The sequence below is a fragment of the Maniola jurtina genome, chromosome 10, assembly GCF_905333055.1.
Source record: "Maniola jurtina chromosome 10, ilManJurt1.1, whole genome shotgun sequence".
Taxonomy (NCBI): Eukaryota; Metazoa; Arthropoda; class Insecta; order Lepidoptera; family Nymphalidae; genus Maniola; species Maniola jurtina.
In genome coordinates, this window is record NC_060038.1 from 7031316 (window position 1) to 7052081 (window position 20766).

General features: G+C 35.4%; 1 long non-coding RNA gene across 1 annotated transcript; it reads left to right on the forward strand.

Annotated features, from left to right (window-relative positions):
* Positions 1–1372: 1372 nt before the first annotated feature.
* On the forward strand, positions 1373–17435 carry LOC123868707. The gene is made up of 4 exons (XR_006796709.1): positions 1373–1383; positions 3775–3783; positions 10694–10699; positions 17373–17435. It is a non-coding gene; the product is annotated as an uncharacterized LOC123868707 (long non-coding RNA).
* Positions 17436–20766: the final 3331 nt, after the last annotated feature.

Here is a 20766-nt window from a genome sequence, read left to right on the forward strand (position 1 = left end):
CACTTAACATCAGGTGACCCGCCTGCTCATTTGCTCGCTTTTTTTACTAAAAAAATCTAATACTTACTAAGGCTTTAAGCACACCGTTACTTGTACCTACTTACTACAAATAGGAGCCGCGTTGAACCCATTGCCCTCGCACGTCAATAGTCTCACGCGTTTGATCTGTTCAAGCCTTTATGTTCTTGTTTGTTGATGGCAGCTCTTTGTTTGGAGAACGCAAGCTGCAAGGGGCAATCGAGCGGTATGTTGCCTGGGGTTTATAACTCCTGTAGGGATTAATTTAAACAAACCATTTCATTCAAATGTAGGTAGGTACTCAATTGTTTGTTCAGGTAATTCACCTTCGTTTTCAAAACTCTTAAATCATGTGTTTTGTTTGTGGATGGCAGCTCTTTGTTTGGGCAGCACAATATCTACGAGAGGGACGAGCGGGTTACATGGTATCACGGGTGTGTTTCCGAATGTTAACTTATCATACATTAGAATCTCGTGGGCATACATTCAAAACAGAATGTTATAGCTACGAATTTATGTACACTGTGTATTCAAATCTTATAGGGAATTTCTCGCAGAGTGGTTTGGGGGGTTATTCAAAAAATATTCGACATTATTTTTTTACTCATCAATCAGGTTCAAAATTAACAATAAATAAGATAAGATAAATAAATGAATAAGATAATTTTCAAAATTTGAACCCCGGCTACTTCTCTTAAAAATACTTACAAATCTAAAAATATTTTTACACTATCCATATAATTCCGTACAAAAAATTCCGTATCTATTTTAAAATAATTTTACTTACTTAAACATATTCTTGAAATCCACATTTCTAGTCCATCTAGATTCTAGTCTAATACAACCTTTTATCTAATACCCAAGTGGACACAATTAGGTATCTCATATTTATGAGATTCTAACTTCAGTCTTACTTCATAATCCTCACGTATAGTCAGATAAAAAGGTCTTTTTTTAATTTAATTTAAAAGAAACTAGAATGGTATTATGATTGGTTCACCTCCACGACTTGCCAATCCATAAGCTGAATGTGTACGTGACTTCCGGAAAACTGCAACTCAGCTGGATAACTTTGGCCATTCTGAAAGAATTTACTATCACTTGATAAAGATACCGAGCGCTACATGAATGGGAATTCTTTGATTTTGAAATATATTTGCAGAGAGAGAGAGAATTTTCTCGCGATAAAAGTTTAAACTTTAGACTGAAATCATGTTAGAGAACAATAATAATTTTTCAGGTAGGTATGTTGTGTAGAAAATGGAAAATTCGTTGCCTTGCTTAGCTACTTCATGATACACCCCTAATAAGCACCCCTAGTATGAATAACTTCCCGCCCCGTGGGAATATACATTACGCTGCGCTGTCATAGAACGGCGATATTACTGTTCTATGACAGTGTGTGGGAAGTAGTATTCTCGCGGGACGGGAAATAATAGTCTTGCCATTGTGCTAGGCTCTAGCAGCTAGGGCTTCTGGGTCCAGTAATAATATTTTTATCCACAGATTACCTACATAATATCGATACATCACTAACAAGAACTGCCCGGCTAGCATGGGCAGTAGATAAAAATTATATCCCCGATTATATCCACTGATTTGTATGACATCGGTGGATATAATCGGGGGATATAATTTTTATCTACTGTGTTAGCTGGGCTGGCAAGACAAGGTGTATTAAAATATTCTGTCTGGAGCAGGGTTTCCTGAGGATGCTCTAATGCATGATTCAAATTTGCGAAATATCATAAAAATCCTATAAATTTTTCTTTTAGGGTTTCCAAAGAATTTCAATGCAAGAGCTTTTAGAGCTGCAGCAAAGATTAACTAGACGTAGAGGCCCACGGTTTTCCATTACCATAATGGAATTACTTTTTTGTCGCGTTTTTGAAGTCAAATTCGAGCGCATAAACTGATAACTAGGGGCTTCACGTGACCTCATTAATTTTTTATCAATGTTTTCCAAAGGGAATTTATAAACAACAACGGTTAAAAATAATAATAACATGGAGAACTACAACTTAAAATAAAATATTCCATATAGAGTATATTTTTACTTTCGTGATATCTATTTAAGTAAGTATATTAAAATTAGATGATGTCCGCGACTTCATCCGCGTGGATTTAGTTTTGTAAAAATCAGGGTGTAACCAGAGGCTAGCAAACACTTAGCGTTATTATACTACCTAAACATAATCCAATGTCAAACCACAATCAATAAACTGCCTTATTTTGTAGTTTTAGTATTTGTCAAACCCGCAATGTATAGCCACTAGCTTGCAAAATTCGAGTCAATGCCCCACCTACGACGTGGCATTGACTCCGAGTCACTTCAACGCAACGCTCGTTGACCTCTAGCGTCAGCCAGATGTTTTATTTGCAATATATTGTGAACTTTTACAAAATAAAGGATTTTTTATTTATTTTTTCGTGTTTTTTTTTCGTGGTATCATATACTAATCATCAGTACTATCACCTGTCTTCGTTTTTGCATGCGTTCTGGCTACATCCTGTATGCAGATTCAAAATCAGAGTTCTCTTCCTGACGCCATCTGTACTACACGCTATTGACTGCACGCGGACTGCACAGTTGGCAGTTTCAACGCAGTTTGAATCGAATTGCATCCAAACTGCACTTTTGCAGTTGGCTCGTAGAAAGACGCTAAAAGCTTGCTAATCGGTCAGTTCTGATTAAAAGAAAACTTTCTCTACAAATTATTACAGTACCTCTACTAACATTATCTATAAATGCGAAAGACTATTTGTTTGTTAGTTCATCCTTCAATTATTACGCCACAACGGAGCCACGGATCGACGTGATTTTTCGCATGGAAATTTTCATCCTAATGGACTACTTTTATCCTGGAAAATCAAAGAATTCCATTTCCACGCGGATGAAGACGGGGCATCAGCTAGTTGAAAATAATGATAATTTAATTTGAAAGTATTTAAGTGCTATGTTAGTAGGTAAAATCTACCAGCGAATCATGGCTAGAAATAGTCTTCAAAATGTAGCAGACATTGCAACATCAAACTGTTCGATCAGTTTGTTAACTACTTGTGGGAAAACTACGCGTTTCTAAAATAACAGTTTTGCAACTCTACTTACAAAATTGTTGTTTCACTCCTCAATTGAACTGAAATCCAACTGAAAATTTGCGGTCAGATTGCTTTACTATTCAGACGCGTTGCCAAAAAGCTACTGTACCAAAGCACCTATTATTTTTATGAAACTTTGTTAGAACAGTAATTGTAATAATCTTTAAAAAAATCTTTTTTGTACCGTCATGTACTCACATGTAAATACAGTTGGTTTCAGTAAAAAGAAATTTGGACGATAGTCAAGTCTGCAGTTCTATCTATACTATCTGCACGGGAAATCACGGATTGATCAATCGCACAGCAGCGCTATTGCGCCTCAGGTCGTATAACCAAACAAATAGATCAAAAAAATTTAATCAGTGTAAAAAATCCAGACCTGGTCAAAAAATTTTGGTTGTGGGGGCTCTTATCCGAACAAATTAATGATATTATAGGTACTCTAAAACTTTTTATTGCAAGTTACTTAGTGGTCCTATTCTATAAATTTATGCACGGTCGACCATTTCACCATTCAAACGAAATCCAAAAAATGAAATAAATGAAAACCATTACAGTAAAATTATAGACCATACCAATAATATTTTATAATGTTACAAAAATTATGGTTCCTCAAATTATATTTAGTACCTATTAGAGTACTCTTGAATACCAGAGTGAACTGTGGTAACACTCTAATATTCCGTGGGATGTAATTAGAATATCTAGAACGTAACTTGACTTATGGCTCAAAGTTGTTCACGCGATATGGTTTCCGACACTTGGCAGTAATTAGGTTGAAATTTATTACACTTATCTACACACCGACTCTCATTGCATGTTAATCATTAAGACGGTTCCCGGATAGGCGAACAAAGGGTAATAGATCTTAATATAGTGTGGGTGTGTTACGTATCACCTCCTCTCAAGTCTCGAAACCCATCGTCCGCGCCGTCCCACTATTGAGTACAAGTTTTTTTTCAGAATGTAAAGTCCTCCAACACGTCGCTGCGCGCGCCGGCCGAGTGCAGATTGACAGACTTTCTTTGAGAACTCTATGAAGAACTCTCGGACAAACCGGTTTATTCATGATGTTTTATTATTATTTATTTAAAATACGAATATAACTCTGAAAAGTCAGAGGTTAAACTCCGCATCCCCTGAATAAAGAAGTGTAATTGTTATTTAATATTTCACAATTGTAATTTTCAAATAGAGTGGTGTGAAACTCCATAGGTACCTATTTATGCTGAAAATTTACTGTTTTTTTTTCTTAGCTCTTCAGTAAAAAAATTATGATAGATAACTACACTATAGATGAACATTCTGGCTACAGGACCTTCGCCAGTGGTTCAAGATGAGTACAATTCCACTGTTTAGGGCAGCGGTGAACAAAATCCAGTTAGCCTTAATGATTGCCAACCTCCGATAGGAGATGGCACTAGAAGAAGAAGAATCTACACTATCCAATGAGCTTTACGACATTATCATTTGTATATCTACCTGTCGATTCGTAGTCTGAGACTGATTTCAAAATGCCTCATTTAATTAAAAGGTAGACGGCTTTTGTTCAGCGATAGGTATACTTGTTACTTAAAGAGGAATTTACTACCATTTTACAAAGAAAATATTGATTTTGTCTACATCTACAGAGATTCGCAATGGCTAGACTGAAAGCGGCCCGCATGTTCTTATTACCTAAAAGCACACTGCAGTTACCTCCTACTCGTAGTTGAATTGAGGATTTACTCCGTGCAATTTCTAAGGAAGTGGCTGATGCTATCTGAGCGCGGTAGTAGCTTGCGATAGATGATAAACCGAATTGAATGCAATAAGTACTTAGTATTATTAAAGAATATTAACACTACATAAATTCAAGCTTTCAAGACTTTTCTATCTTTCCTAATGTAAAAATTTCTTTACGTCAGTTTCCCTAGTATTCTTTTATAACTACATAGTTATAAAAAAAGTAGGCATTTTATTTTAGAATCCATAACCTTATCAACAGCTATTCTCCAGAGGGCATAGTGTACTGCCATGACAGGGAAGCGAGATAAAAATGTCGCTTAATTTTCAAAAAGAAATCCTTCGGTTTTAGTTATTTTTGGGTAGGTATATTTGTTTATTGGTTTTTATGATCCTTTATCTTTGTATTAATAGAGAGCGGCGATAGTTCAGTGGTTAAGACGTTCGGCCACCTCGTTGGGGGATCGGATGTACAATTCCGGGCACGCACTTTTTGTAGTTGTGTGTGATTTAAGCAATTTAATATCACTTGCAGACAGAATTCTCAAAATTTTCTCAAAGATGTGGGAAGTCACACCGCACATGGCCAGCGTGGCTTCTCATTCTAAGAAGAGACCCGTGCTCAGTAGTGTGCTGGCGATGGATGATTATGATGATTTTTGTATTATTTTAGTTGTTAGTATTATTTTATCTTATGGGCCTCGTCATTTAAAATAAATAAATGATAATAGCCACATAGTTATATCCTGGATAGAGTAATTACGGAACAGAATGTGGGAGTGACAAGATTCCTGATTGCTGACATCTATCTTGCGGCACTCTAATTGACTGAACAAGGCGTTGGCGACGTATTGAACTCTCAAACTGTATAACGAATGAATGCCATTAGGTACATCCAACTCACACTACTTACTCCTAATTCACTACCAAATATGCTATATACCACTATAAATACGCTGATATATCCTCCGGAACCAGAATTTGTCGTTCATGCCTTCTTTCCACAGTTCATGTTACTCGATTCTTCCGACCTAAAAAAGCAATTGCAAACCTAGTTTGTATATGTTTTTAGGTCTGTGTGTGTTTTCATTCCGTTCACAGCAATCCTTGTCAATGCAATGGTAGATTCAGTGACGATTCAAAAGCAACAATTCGACGAGAAAAGCCGCCGAATTGTGCCTTCTGTAATATTTTGCTCTCTTACCTAAACGTTCTTTCTGTAGGTAACTTAGTGTATTGTGATTTACAATAAAAGTGTGTTATTTCTTTCAAATTAATCTATTTATTATTCACACAATTTCTTTGCAAGAGCGTTCTATATTTTTTCCTTTCCAATTCATAAGAAAGAAGAATATTCACGCTTCGCCAAGCTGAGTTTTGGAAGGTAAAAGTGCGTGAGAACAAAACAAGATGCGGACCGCGCTCCATTGGATTACCTAAACGGATATTAATTTTATTTGTTTTTCGTGATATGCCAGTTTTGTAGAGCTTAATTGAATACACGTTTAATTAAAATAGGGGCATTATAAATGCAAAAATCTCTTTGTTTATTAGTTTGTCCTTCAGTCACGCTGAAATGGAGAAACGGATTCACGTGATTTTTTGCATGTATATTGTAGGTATATAGTTAAAGACCTGCAGAGTGATATAAGTTTCTTATCCCGGGAAATCAAAGATTTCAGACGGGATTTTTAAAAACCTAAATAAACGCGAAATCATATAAGTGAAAAAAGTTATCTAAGGGTGAGATCTATAGAGCGCGCTCTGCCTTTGCTTAGACTTAAGACAGAGTCAAAACGAGACCGAGCTATATCTCTCACATAAATCTGTCTCGTTTTAACTTAATCTTAAGTCAGAGCAAAGTCAAAGTGCGCTTTATAGATTTCAGCCTTAGTCTTAGAATAACCACACTTGATGCGTAGTTGGTTTAAAGCGCCGGCCACACAGGCCGCGTATGCGTCGCGTAAGCTTAGACGTAGCGCGTACGATTGCGTTGTAATGTATTGAACTGTATGAGACATGGTATACCGCATGCGCGTCACAACGCGCGTTTCACGTGTACGTGCTTGGTGTGAATCGGCTTTAAGCAGGCAACGTCGAATTTGTATTATGTACTTACTACTACTTACTATGTATCGTAAAAAGATTTTCATTACTAAAATATTCGCTATTGCTGCCCCTCTTTTATCAAACCTCAAAACAGATAAAGTAGACATGAAAACTAGCTCTGGCTTAACAAAAACGCAACTGAAAAGTTATTCAATTATGGTAGTGAAAACTCGTGGTTGATTTTATCTTTTTTAGGTCGGACTGTGGTTTAAATATTTTAGTGCCAAAATTCGTTTTCCTCACTAAAATATCTAACTGAAGATATATCAGTTAGCAGTCACTGACTAATAATACTGCGAATACTATGACTGACTGACACCCATACTAAGGCCTCATTCATACGAGAGCTTTTTAACGCGTCCGTTAAAAAAGCATTCAAATAGAACAAATGCATTCCCAAGTATCTGTACACACGTCAACGCTTTTTTATCGCGCACTGTTGTATTTCCAGCACCGGATTTTAACGCAACGCTTTTTTATCGCCAATCGCTCATGTGAATTAGGGCTTAGAAGGAAATTCTTAAAATTATATCCCTTAGGATGTAAAAAATGCGATGAGTATGAAATTCAGTCATTTTTCAACTATAACCATGAAAAATGGTATTTGGGTTTTCAAGCGAACCCAGGATGGGTCAGCTAGTTATGTATATAACATTTGAAAGCTTACATGTAGCACATACAGACATTTTTACAACTTGTTTACAAACGGTATCTTTTACGAGCGTGGAAATAAAGTTTCAATATATTTAAGGTTCTTGCTACTTTAGGGTTTATTAGGGGTTGGAGTGGAATGTACGTAACATAAAATTTTGTACAAAAATGTATACACTTTTTTTTTGAAGATTTACAGAATATTTTCGTACCTAAAGTATGCTGACTGTTATATTTAATATTTTTTTATAGATCGATGCGTTTGTTTTTTAAACCGCCGTGAGTATTAAGGCACTTAAATCAATAAGTAATCCATAACTTAGTGCTATTATAAATGCGAATGTGTGTCTGTCTGTCCATTTGTCTTTCTGCTAGCATTTTACGGCCCATCCTTATAACCGATTTTGACGAAAAGTACACAGATAGTTTGCATCCCGAGTAAAAACCCTACTTTTTATATATGAAAATAAAAGGGTTCCCACGAGATTTTTAAAATACCTAAATACATACCTACGAAATAGCGGGCATCACCTTGGATACTTTTTTCTTAATAAATCAAAAGTTAACGATCGGTTTAAAGAACACGTTGATTACTTAATAATAATAATGTGCTTTTAGATAAAATACCAAAACCATCAAATTAAATTAAAGTTCCCCGAATTTTACGCTTGAATATTTTTATTTTAAACTCTAGTTTCTAGTTAGAGTGCTCCTTAGATTACGTTAAAAATGTTGCTTGACCGTTTAATTTGTATCACACACAGGCCTCTACAGTGAAATAAAGTTGGCGTGTAATTTGAATAAGACGTGAAGCAGAAGTAATGGCAACACTGGTGCGGAAACGGAAAAACGAAACGGGGCAGTATTTACGAGCGCCGCTTCCGCGTACTGCCTTCATTAACACACGCCGCGTCGGGCTAAAGCCGTTGCAATTTGCATTTATTAAAATAGACCGATGAATACAGATATGACTTCATTTGAAATTAACAAAACGTTGTAATTACGCTTTTGATCAAAACACTTTTTTAATCCGGACGTGTCTAGCCCACTGATATTAAACTGAACTTATTTTTACAAACCGGCCTAAAACTACGCTTGAGTCCTAGATTTTAATCACAGAATACAAATCTTAAATGGAAATGAGTTCTAACAAAACGGTCTAAAATTGTACTAAAATCGAGTTCAAAGTTCGTGATTTCTATCAGAAGGGACTACTATACTACTATATACTTACTACTACTAAACTACATATAGTAAAGTTTCAGCAATTTTCACTCAGTTTTTTGCTCCCTCTCTAAAAGTCAATTTCGGAAAATTATTGTTCGCCAGGGACTCAAATGTTTTCCTCCAACTTACCTAAAAAGTCGTCGGTAAGCATTTTGTCAACTTTGTCAAAACTATTACTCACCGAAGTCACCGAGTTGCGAGACAGACGTGGGAATGGGCGGGCCGTGGATCACTACATTTTTTTTTATTCCGATACAAGTTACTTAGTCCTTGACTGCAATCTTACCTGATGGTAAGTGATGATGTAGTCTAAGGTGAAAGAGGGGTAACCTGGAAGGGGTATGGCAGTTTTATATTAAACCCATACCCCTTTGGTTTCTACATGGCAACGTACTGGAACCCTAAACCGCTTGGCGGCACGACTTTGCCGGTAGGGTGGTATCTAGCTACGGCCGAAGCCTCCCACCGGATAAACCTCATAATTTTGAAGTATAGATAGACTTCCCTTCACTAGTTTAACGATAGGTTGACAGACGAGTCGCAGTGAGCCGTTAGATACAGGTGGCGCAAGATCTCAGCGTTTGGAACTCTATAAAGATAGGTACTATTATAGAGATGCAATCGACGTTGATCATTTGACGATGATGTCCAAACATTTTTTAAATCACGAGTTCTTCGAAAACTGGTTTTCGAGGGTCATACAAGAAACCTGGAAGCAAAAGTAAGTCCTAAGCCCAATAAAGATCTAGTCAGGCACAAAAAGTGACGGTAGCAAAGCGCAACATAGCAGCATGAGAGAGCGTAAACACCTAAACATTTTTATCACAAAGACGACGCCGCACTCATTCCTGCATAACTGAATTGAGAAAGCCTTTTATTACTCTTACGCATTATTTATTCATATTAAGAAAACTAATAAGCTCGATCAGTATTTAATCAAAGATTCACAGTGATAATGACTTAAATCTGCTCACCAAATATATTGGAAAAAAATATTTGCGCACGTCCCAAGTTAATAATTTATCTTGGAAGCGTAATAAAACTCAGCATTGAAAGTTTTATGAGGTCCTTGCTTGTAATATTAAAGTCAAAGGGTAGAATAAAAACCATAGGTTATAAGGGTCTTTGTAAGACGATGCCAGTTTGTCAGTAATTTGTTTTTGAACCGAACCCGGAAAATGGTTAGGGACCTGTGTCTTCAAGGCGCGTTCGTGATTGAAGACATTCATCTTGTGGCTGGTTAATTAACTGTTTGGGGGTTTAGCATGACTATGCCGTAGATGGAACAGTATACGACCGGTGTATTATCGTAGTAGGTATAGTATCATCCCTTTTCATCTCTATCTATTTTCTAAATAGTAGAAAAAGTTACAATTAGCAGCACTCTTTGCACTCATTTTTGACTTCTAAACACTATTATTTAGAAGAATTTAGGAAAACGGACGGACGGAATAAACGGACACACTATCACAATATTATAATAACTGCTTATAAAAAGATATATCAAAAACTGCGGGCTTGGAACCTGCATTCCTTTGTCCATACGAGATCCAGAGGTTTGATCAAATCGTTTGTTTCTCATGCTGTTATAATAATATTTTAGGAAGGACCACCCCACAAATATCTTTTTTTTTATTAATGTGTACCAACCATATTCATGTGTTTTTAATATACCAACTTATGAAGATGCCAGGAACCTATACCGACTGTCTTCACGAACAATAGGTACCCACCTTATTCTATAATGAATCAGATAAACGGTCCAAGCATGGACTGTGTTCATAGTAGAAACTTTAACTACTTTTCACTGGGTAGTTATGTACAAGAAAATACTATCGAAATTCGTCTTACAGAACCCTTGTAGCCCGAGGTTTTTATTCTTTACCCTTTAGATTGGTTCTATAATAAAAATGACAACGAAGGGCCAACGTGTTCCCACAAACATAAAACTAACAACAACAATTCATTTATCTACTTGAAACTTTTATTTTTTTGTTACAATGGTACTTGCCAGTAACCACGGATTTAGCTATCTTTTTATTTAGTTATATTTTTATTTCTAATAAAAACACACACACACATATTCGCGTACAAATTAGGTTTTTTATTACTGTAAAACTAACTTAAAGGTATTTATCCCGATTATTATTATCAATAAAGGGACAAAATAATATAAAGATGAAATAAAAACCGTTATTTTCGCATCTGAATAAATAATACAAGTGATACCGAACTAAAGTTCCGGATTTGAAAACAATTTATTTTCCCCGGGGTAAATCCACGCGCGTTATTTTTCACAATAAAATACGAAAAAACCTCTCCTATGAAATATTCATTTATTTTGTACTTGTTTAGTTATAAAAATCATCGTCGCCAGTTAGATTGTGAAATATTGATTCAAACTACGAGAGTGAACTTTATTCTGATAAAAGATTTATAAGTTTATTTCCAAACCAGGATTTGTCTGCGATTTTGCCTGTCTGATGTTATTTTATATCTGTGCCCACCCCACGTAGCGTGGGTTAAGGTCAGGAAGAAGAAGAAAATATTATTCAACTAGAGGTTGCCCGCGACTTCGCCCGCGTGGATTTAGGTTTTTAAAGATCCCGTGGGAACTGTTTGATTTTCCGTGATAAAAAGTTGCCTATGTCAATTACAGGGACGCAAGCTACCTCGGTACCAAATTTTATACAAATCGGTTAAGCGGATGGGTTTTGGGAATCCTGTGGGAATTCTTTGATTTTCCGGGATAAAAAGTAGCCTTTGTTCGTCCTCGGGATATAAGCTAACCCTGTACCAAATTTCGTCAGCATCGGTTAAACTGTTGGACCGTGAAAAGGTAGCAGACAGACACACACTCTCGCATTTATAATATTAGTATGGATATGTATGCGACTTAGTCCGCGTGGATTTAATTTAAATCGTTTAATATTTATACTTCGATATGATTGAGCATATTATTTGATGAATGGTCTCATACTCTATCTACTTTTGGTTGTTACACAACAAATTGGACAAAAATAGCAAGGGGTCATGACAAATTGCTCACCAACACTAAGGGCGGAAAGTTTGAGGAAGTACCAGTCCTACCCTTAGGTCGTAACCTATGACGTAAGAGTGTAAAAAATGGACTGCAATATAATATTTTGTCCCAAACTCATGACATGTTTTATTTTTTAATTTTTTATGTTTTGTTTTACGTTCTGTTCTTTCTTCGTCTAAAAAACCGGTCAAGTGCGAGTCGGTCTCGCGCACGAAGTGTTTATTAAGATTTTTTAATTAAGAAGTATTATTACTTGTACCATCGTACGAGTTCAAAACACATCTTTGCGTTTTGTGCTGTAACCTCAAATTCACAATTTCAGCATTTTTCCCTTTACTTGTGCTGTATGACATTGCTACGAGTAGGTACCTACCAAACTTAGATTCTATGTCAATTGGAAGTACCTTATAATTATGTTTTAATTCACCCTTGTGGACAGATAGACAACGAAGTAATTTTTTATTTTATTTTATAAAAGTTATTTTTTTCTCAGGTGATACCAAACCGAGAGAAGAGATTTTATTATAGGAATTTATTGCTGGTTAGAAAATAGGTTAATTTTCATAAAATGAGAACTCTAAGTAACCTTGCTCCTAAGAAAAGCCAAATATCTTTACTTAACACGAGTGGGTTCCGTTTAGACCTCTCTGGATTCGCCTTTCAGGCTTCATTAAATGAGGTCCTTTGAACGTAATAACTTCATAGTTTATTCATTAATTGAACATGAAAATCCCAGTAAAGCATAAAATAGAAATATTTAATTTTTGCTGATATATGAATGTTCTTGTATTAAAACTGTTTTAATATTCTAATGTTTGGGATAATCACAAAAGTAGGTAATAGTACCTATTTAAAAATAAGAACTTTCTAAATTCAACAACAAAGTTCAGCAGAATAAATAATAAAGCGCCGTTGTTAAATTTAATTTAGATAAAGTCAGTAATACAAGTATTTTCTTAGAATTTTTCATGTTTCAGTCATGTTTTCAGTCGAATAATTATTTCTGGTATTGTTCGGAAGCTCAAAGCTTTACATATAAAATTACTCAACGGGTTGTGCAGATTAATACTACGGAATTTTCGTAAGCCGCACGAACATAATTTTATTTACATATTCTTTCAGTCGTTTTCACATTTATGACAGAAGCAGTTACAATTTTAAAACTAGCCAACTTGAATCAGGGTTTTGGTTATTGGAAGCTTCTTCGGGAGATATTTTATCTATGATAGAGAATTTGAATTATATTTTCGGAATAAGCACTATTAAATACATATTATTTATACCTACTCGTAGTACATAATATTATAAGGAATAACATTAACAGGGCTCTCTCCGTCACTTACTCCATACAATCGTAGCTCCCATTTCATTTGAATATTAGGCAACCATTAAGTCCATGAAATTTTGCAGACATATTCTAGAAACTAATATCTGTGCCTATGGTGTTTTAGTTTTTTTTTTTAAATATGTAGTTTTTAAATTACAGGGGCTCAAAGATTGGTATGTGAATTTTTAAGACCGCGTAACTTTGAAACCGAATATTTTAACGGAAATCTGGAAAACCACAGGCATAGATATTAGTTTCTAGAATATGTCTGCAAAATTTCATGGACTTTGGTTGCTTATTATTCAAATGAAATTGGAACTACGTTTGTATGGAGCGAGTGACGGAGAGAGACCCCTCTTAAATACTTTAACCTGCAAAATAATTGAGCTGAGTTTGGGTTTAAGAAAATTCAAGTTCAAAATCTCAATAGGTGTCTAATTTGCCAAGAACATTAATATCTTTTCAGCTAATCGTAAGCATTTATCCAGTAAACCCGCTAAAGGCCGTGTCTAGAGGTTACAGAGAGCTCGTTCACTGTTATAAAAACTGTAATAAATTAACCCTTTATCTTAGAAATCTAAGCAATTCATTATACAATTTGAAACGTCGTAGAAAAACAAATTTATAACATTTTCTTTGTTCTTTCTATATAATGATGGATTTATTGGTTGCTATAGCTGCTATTACCGTTTCTTTTGCTTATGAAAAGTTTTTATTTTTTATGCTAGGTATGTTCACAGGTGCAAAGAGCGGACTGTAATCTGCATGACAATAACTTTGGGCCTTACACCTAGGACTATTATTTGATGAAGTGTCTACGTAGATACAAGTTTAAGCTAAGTTCAGATGTTTATGTATGAGCATGAAATTAATTAGAAGAAATGAAGAAATATCAAAACCAATTACAACACATTTTGATTGGCTTCTTGAGTTAATGGTTGATAAGTAGGTAAACAGTTTACTAAGATTTATTGTACTACATGCATTTTATCCCAGAAAATAAAAGAGTTCCCGTGGGATATTTAAAGAATCTAAATCCATGTGGATAATGTTACGGACATCATCTAGTACATCATACATTTTTTTAAAAAGAATATTAGCCATGCTAATCATGACTAATATTCCCCATTTACCCCTCCAACTAAGCGTAAAGCTTGTGCTAGGAGCAGGTTCGACAATAGTACAACGGGTGATGTTTGAACTGCCTACCTTACGGAAATCAGTCCTTCCTCAACTGTTGAGCTATTGAGGCTCATATTAGATATATTTATTTGTTTCAAACGCCCGCTATGCTGCTACACCGCTCAAAGCTAAAAGTTCTTGGGTAGTTAGTAAACGAATGTTTATTGCATGTGTATTGCAATTTATTAAGAAATAAAAAGTGATTTAGTATCTGAAAACGGCTAGCCGCATGTAAATGTCGGCTCTACTCACGTGTAACTAACTGCCTCTTGTTATAAACGCTGTAATAAATTACGAAGGCACTTTATGAAACTTGTGGCTGGGTCGAAATATGGCCATACTTATTTATTATGTTCAGCAAGTACGGAATTAAATTTAAACAAACTTTTAGCTTCTAAATTTTTGCTGTTTTGATCCAATTTTAAAATTAGGTACATTGCAGCTGAAGTTTGATGTCCTATACCCAAAGCGAAGCTAAGTAATATGTCGCACTTAGGGTCTTTCTAGACAAGCCACAGCCACTCTACAGTGGCGAAATTGTCAACACGCACAAAATTATGAAAATGCGCAGATCGCGCAGATTCCTGTACGACAATTATTACTGTCGTACGGTAAATGGATCTGCGAATTGACAATTCACAAGTGTAAATTAAAAATTTATAACACCCCCGATAAGTGAAGGTTACAGTAACTAGAAAAAAGCTGATAACTTTCAAAAGACTGAACCGATTTTCTTGGATTATAGCTAAGAACACTCTCAATCAAGCCATCTTTCAAACAAAAAAACTATATTAAAATCGGTTTATTGGTTTAGGAGCTACGATGCCACTGATAGATACACAGATACACACGTCAAGCTTATAACACCCCTCTTTTTGGGTCGGGGTTTAAAAAGAAAATGAATATCAATAGATTTTGCTTTGTGAATAGGCAACAATACGCTGAAAAGATTGTTTAAGCGTCTTACGTATAGAACAGCTACACCTGTATCTCCTTTATAAGATAAATCTGTTTTGTATACTTAAATAATCCGACAGCTGTTGTTAAGAAAATGGTCTATAGGTACATATAGGCAAGCATCGCATGTATTTTAATCTTCTTATACAAAACATTCTTTCAAACAAAAATGATGTTGGTGGTGGTCGTTGATACATTATTGTGGTTTTGTTAGGTATACAAATTGTACCTTAAATCAGTACCAACATAATCTATAATCTATATACATTTAAACAGTATCGTGACTGACTGACTGACATACAAGGCACAGTTTAAGTCAATAAGAGATTCAAGGAGGACATATTATTTTTTGTGCAATTTATGTGCATCCTTGGGGTGCACTAAGCATAGCAGAGAAAATAAGCATGTAGGTATCTTTCACCCTTTCTCCCTTTCAACCTTTCTTTTGAAAGTTTACGCACTAGATTTAAACTGACATAACACTTGTAGATTCGTACGATGATTTATTTTATTGATGTATAGTAAAGTTTTTTTTTTGAATATTATATCTTTCTATTTCTCTATATATGTACGAATATATCAACAGTTTTTAGAGTTCCGTAGTATTTATTGCATGTCAGATATCAAGTTAATATAATCCATCCATATCCATCGGCATAGTAACTGACATTAGAATATGACGGTGATCCAGTACCAGTACTAATGCTCGTAAAAGAAGGTAGTGTAAATTTCACCAAATCTTTCAAAACCCCGTTTGAAACCTAGAAATCGTTCACGGTTGAGATACATAAAGGATTACTGTCTGCAACATCGAGGTAAATACTCATATTTACTCTACAGACTTTTATACGGGCGGATTTGAAACGGAAAATAAAACACTTGTTCATTCTGCAGCGACTTTATGGTTGCGTACACATATGAAATATCTTCTCATGGTCCACGGTCTTTCATAAAAGTGTTTGAAAGTTGAATTTATGCTTTTTTGTCTAGGTACCTACTAATAATATAGAGCCGCCCCGGCTTTTCTCGGGTAGAATTTCCGAATTTCATTTCTTTGTTCTACTATACCTACTACTGTTGTACTATAATATTATGGACATAATTATAAATATGCAAAATATCGAGTAGGTACCCCGCAGTTTGAGCTCTACCTACATACCTATATCAGTCAGTCAGCCTTTTTGGATATAAACGTATATACATACGTACTACGTAGGTATACCTACTAGCTGACGCATCCCGGCTTCTAAAGTTTCCCCGAGAGACACACTATCTCTGAATGAAAATTTGAATAAAATCCGTTTATGAAATACATTATGAGATTAACTAGTTTAACAGATAGATTCGCTTTTTACGAAACGTTAAATAGCTATGTACGGGAGCTGTGGCTGTGTATGCTCAACCGTAGCAATAGGGAAATTTCCCAACCGAGCGGTGTTGTGCTCGGTGGCGCCAGCTGGGCCGACGGTTAGGCGTTGACTCCTCTATATATAGTGCAATTTGGTAAACGCTCTGTCAATGCGATTGGAAGTTGCGTGTTTTTCTCCTTGTATTCCAATTAAGCTACCCGTGCTGTCATCTAGGCGTAGGTCGTGAGTTATCAGGCTGGGGTTCGTGTTTCGAGCGTTGTTGATTGATTGAGTTTAGAAGCGACATCTTCTTGCGAATGTGGCAACCGCTACAGGTATAAAAATTCTAGCTTGTCTAAAAAGTGACTCCTTATCTTACCGTATCTTACCTATGTGTATTATATACTTACCGACCTAGTTTTAAGATGAAAACACCAATGAATAATATTTATCGTTTGTACATTGAATTGTTATGAGAGTGCTTCAAGCAACATCTAATACCAACTGTTTTTCCATTAAGGCAGGTGGTCGAGGATCTCAAATTTCTGCTTCAGTGTAAAATTACCTTGTTTGGCTCAAGTTCTTAAGTAATTTACTGAGGAAGCAGAATTGTGATGTATTTTAGAGAAGTTTTTCGTAAAACCTCCGTACCTAAATATTTGCCCAGCCCAGATGGGCATCTAAGGCCCTCGTGTAACTTTTGAGGTTAATGTTAAATGTGCGTAAATCTGTCATTAAATGTGGATGGGAAAGGGACAAAAATTAACGCTTAGATTTCTTCAATGGTCATCTGTTCTGGGTTTCTGGCCAAGTAGAATAATGAAAGATTGGTCTAGCTGATTTTACAAAGTTTAATAGAATATACATCATGTATGATCGATTAATATTCGATATGAGAAGAAAAGTACGTTTGTATGGAAAGCGTTGGAGAGTGCACCGGGGTTACTTAACTTTACTCCACGTCGTATATTAGGTACGCATTTAAGTTTAATAGTCTACTCACATTCCAGCATGAGACTTACGATCCTACTTGAAGAGTCATAAGAGAGGTTTCCTCTTTTTAATTCGCACCCCAGAGGAAATGTCCACGACTAAGGAACTTATCACGTAGGTACTCGAAGTAAGTCACGTAGACACTTTGATGAGTTCTTTATTGCCGACGCTATGGCATTGCATTAAACTGCACTCTGCATTCCTTCTCTATGGACCAAATTGTTAATGCCAAACACTCTTGTCTATAGTACCTTCAACGCTTCAATTATAACAAATAGGAGGAACTCTAAGTTGCATAGTGTGCAATGTACATAATATCCTTATGGATACTGAACTACTTAGTGTCACACACGAACGCAATATTACGTTGGCTAGTAGATATATTTTTCTTGGAAAATTCAAAGATCCCTGATCCGTCTATAACAGTTACCTTTGACGTGTACCTCCCTACCTATCCACGTTTCCTTGCCATCCGATCTTCAAGCTGATTTAAAATATAAAAAATCGGTCAAGTGCGAGTCATATCCACATTCCGTTTAATTTTCATGGTGGCCATTTTAATTTTTTTTTATTATTATAGCGCAGCGGCAATAGATATACATATTTTGTGGGAAATATCAAGTTCATAAGATACAGCCCGCTGACAGACAGATGGACGGACGGGCAGCGGAGGCTTAGTATAATAATGTCCCGATGGCATCCTTCGCGCACGGAACCCTAAAAAAGGAAATGTAGATATACAAGGAGGTTGCTTTAAAATTTATCTTAGTACAGGATGATCTTTGCTGTATTGCTATTCGCTTCTCGCTATACATCATGCACGTATTGTAAGCCTTCTATATTTCATGTTTGCCTCGAATAGCCGCAACACCTGTGTCCTATAGTTCCCCAGTTTGCTCTTCGAATGTAAATTTGTCACTCGAAACGTCTAAATATATACGTGTCGAAAGTAAACTTTAACAGAACGGCTTTCACTCTGAATAGAGAGAGATACGTAATCAGTATTCCTTGTGTGACTCAAATTTTCTGACTCCCGAAAAAAAGCTAGATTGCTTGGGGGAAATCTTAAATAGAAAGTAGCACTTACTTAGAAGAAATAAATAATGTTTTGGTTATTTTAAGCTGAAATGATTGCGTCACAAATAAACGCTAAAGGTCCACCGATAATGCTAGGGTATCAATTTGAACGACGTAGGACGTTGATTAACTACTGTGGTCCTAATTACTATTATTATCCTATATTACTATTCTAACAATTTATAAAAAGTTTACCTACCTACTTTTGTGTTAGTACAAACCACAATGTGACGTATATATTACGCTCTTTCCGGTAATTATACATTATTATTGTATTTGTGGTATTGGTAATATGAATAACTAATTAATTATTTCATTGCGGAAAGCATTTTGCATAAGTTTGGATTCAGAATTCAGGGACGTAGAAGTTTAACAAGGGCTTAAACTCACAACCGCATACTACTAAGGTCAGATTCTAGCTCTAGGTATACTAGTCTAAATTAACAGGGCTCTCTCCGCCACTCGTTTCATACAATCGTAGTTTCAATTTTATTTGAATATTAAGCAACCAAAGTCCATGAAATTTTGCAGACATATTCTAGAAACTAATATCTGTGTCTGTGGTGTTTTAGATTTTTCTAAAAATATGTAGTTTTAAAATTACAGGGGCTCAAAGATTTGTATGATAAATTTTTAAGACCGCGTAACTTTGAAACCGAATATTTTAACAGAAATCTGGAAAACCACAGACACAGATATTAGTTTCTAGAATATGTGTGCAAAATTTCATGGACTTTGGTTGCTTAATATTCAAATGAAATTGGAACTACGATTGTATGAAACGAGTGACGGAGAGAGCCCTCTTAAAGCAAAGCAACCTAAAATATTCTACTAAGCATTAAGAGGAAAACCTATGCGAATGACATTGACGATTTCCCCTTCAAACTAGCAATTTTGACATGTCATGACCCTCTATTTACAATTAATCAAGCAGACATTTCAATCTGCGAAATTTACGCGGACTTTTAGTATTTTGACGTAGGAGGGTAAAAGATCCAGTAAATGAACGAATAAGGACTACCCTGACTTTGACCTAAAATTAAGATTTATGAGAATCGTTCTATATATAATTTTTATATTTTTTTTTATCTGTGTCTATACACAGTAGGTATACACTCTTAAATTATTTAAATATCAAAAACGCAAAAAAATGCGTGGTATTAATTATTATAAATTATTTTATTTAACAAAAGGATAAATTGCCAGTAAATGAACTGGGAATTTCAGTGAATGAATGAACTCTATCTAGTGCATAAACTCTCGATTCCTATTAATAAATTCTTAAGTATATTTTCGGCTTGGAATTTTAAAAAAAATGTCAGATTTTCAGTTTTTGACTTATTGTATATTTTTTTCTACATTTTGCGCGATAAATCAAAAACTATTTTACATAATAATAATAAATAAAACCTGTTTTAGAATGTATAATACAGCCCTTTCATATGATATTATCCCCTTTGGTATAGTTATCTTAGTTTGAAAGTCACCTAAATTTTCTGGAAAACAGTCCAAATGACTACAGAGAAAATGAAACTTAACGCCCTTGTTGCATCCAAGTCGCTGGAAGTGCAACATCAGCTACTGAATGTGTTAAGAGTAGAATGGTAGATTAGAGGTACTGGGTTGGGGCTGAGGTACAGATTTATCACCAGAAGTCAGAATCGTTCAAATTGCAGACTGCAAGTTACAATAGAGCCGCTTGGAACAATTTTTTTTGCTGTTTCTTCTGGTAATATTCACAACGCAGAAATAATAATCATCATGGTGTTTAGATGGTTTGCGCCAAATTATAATTTTTTTTTAGTAGTTAACTATTCTTATTTGCTCATAAACGCAACGAGGAAATACAGCTTCCACATATAAAAATTGGAGTCCAGGCCTTGCTGTTAGCTGCTAATGGGTTCTCAAAGTAGCCCGAGTATGCTTGTTTTACTGGGCACAAAAGGAAAGAATGAAAGGAGCTTACCCAGTACATCTTAAAAGATCCGTTATAGATACATGCATCCTGC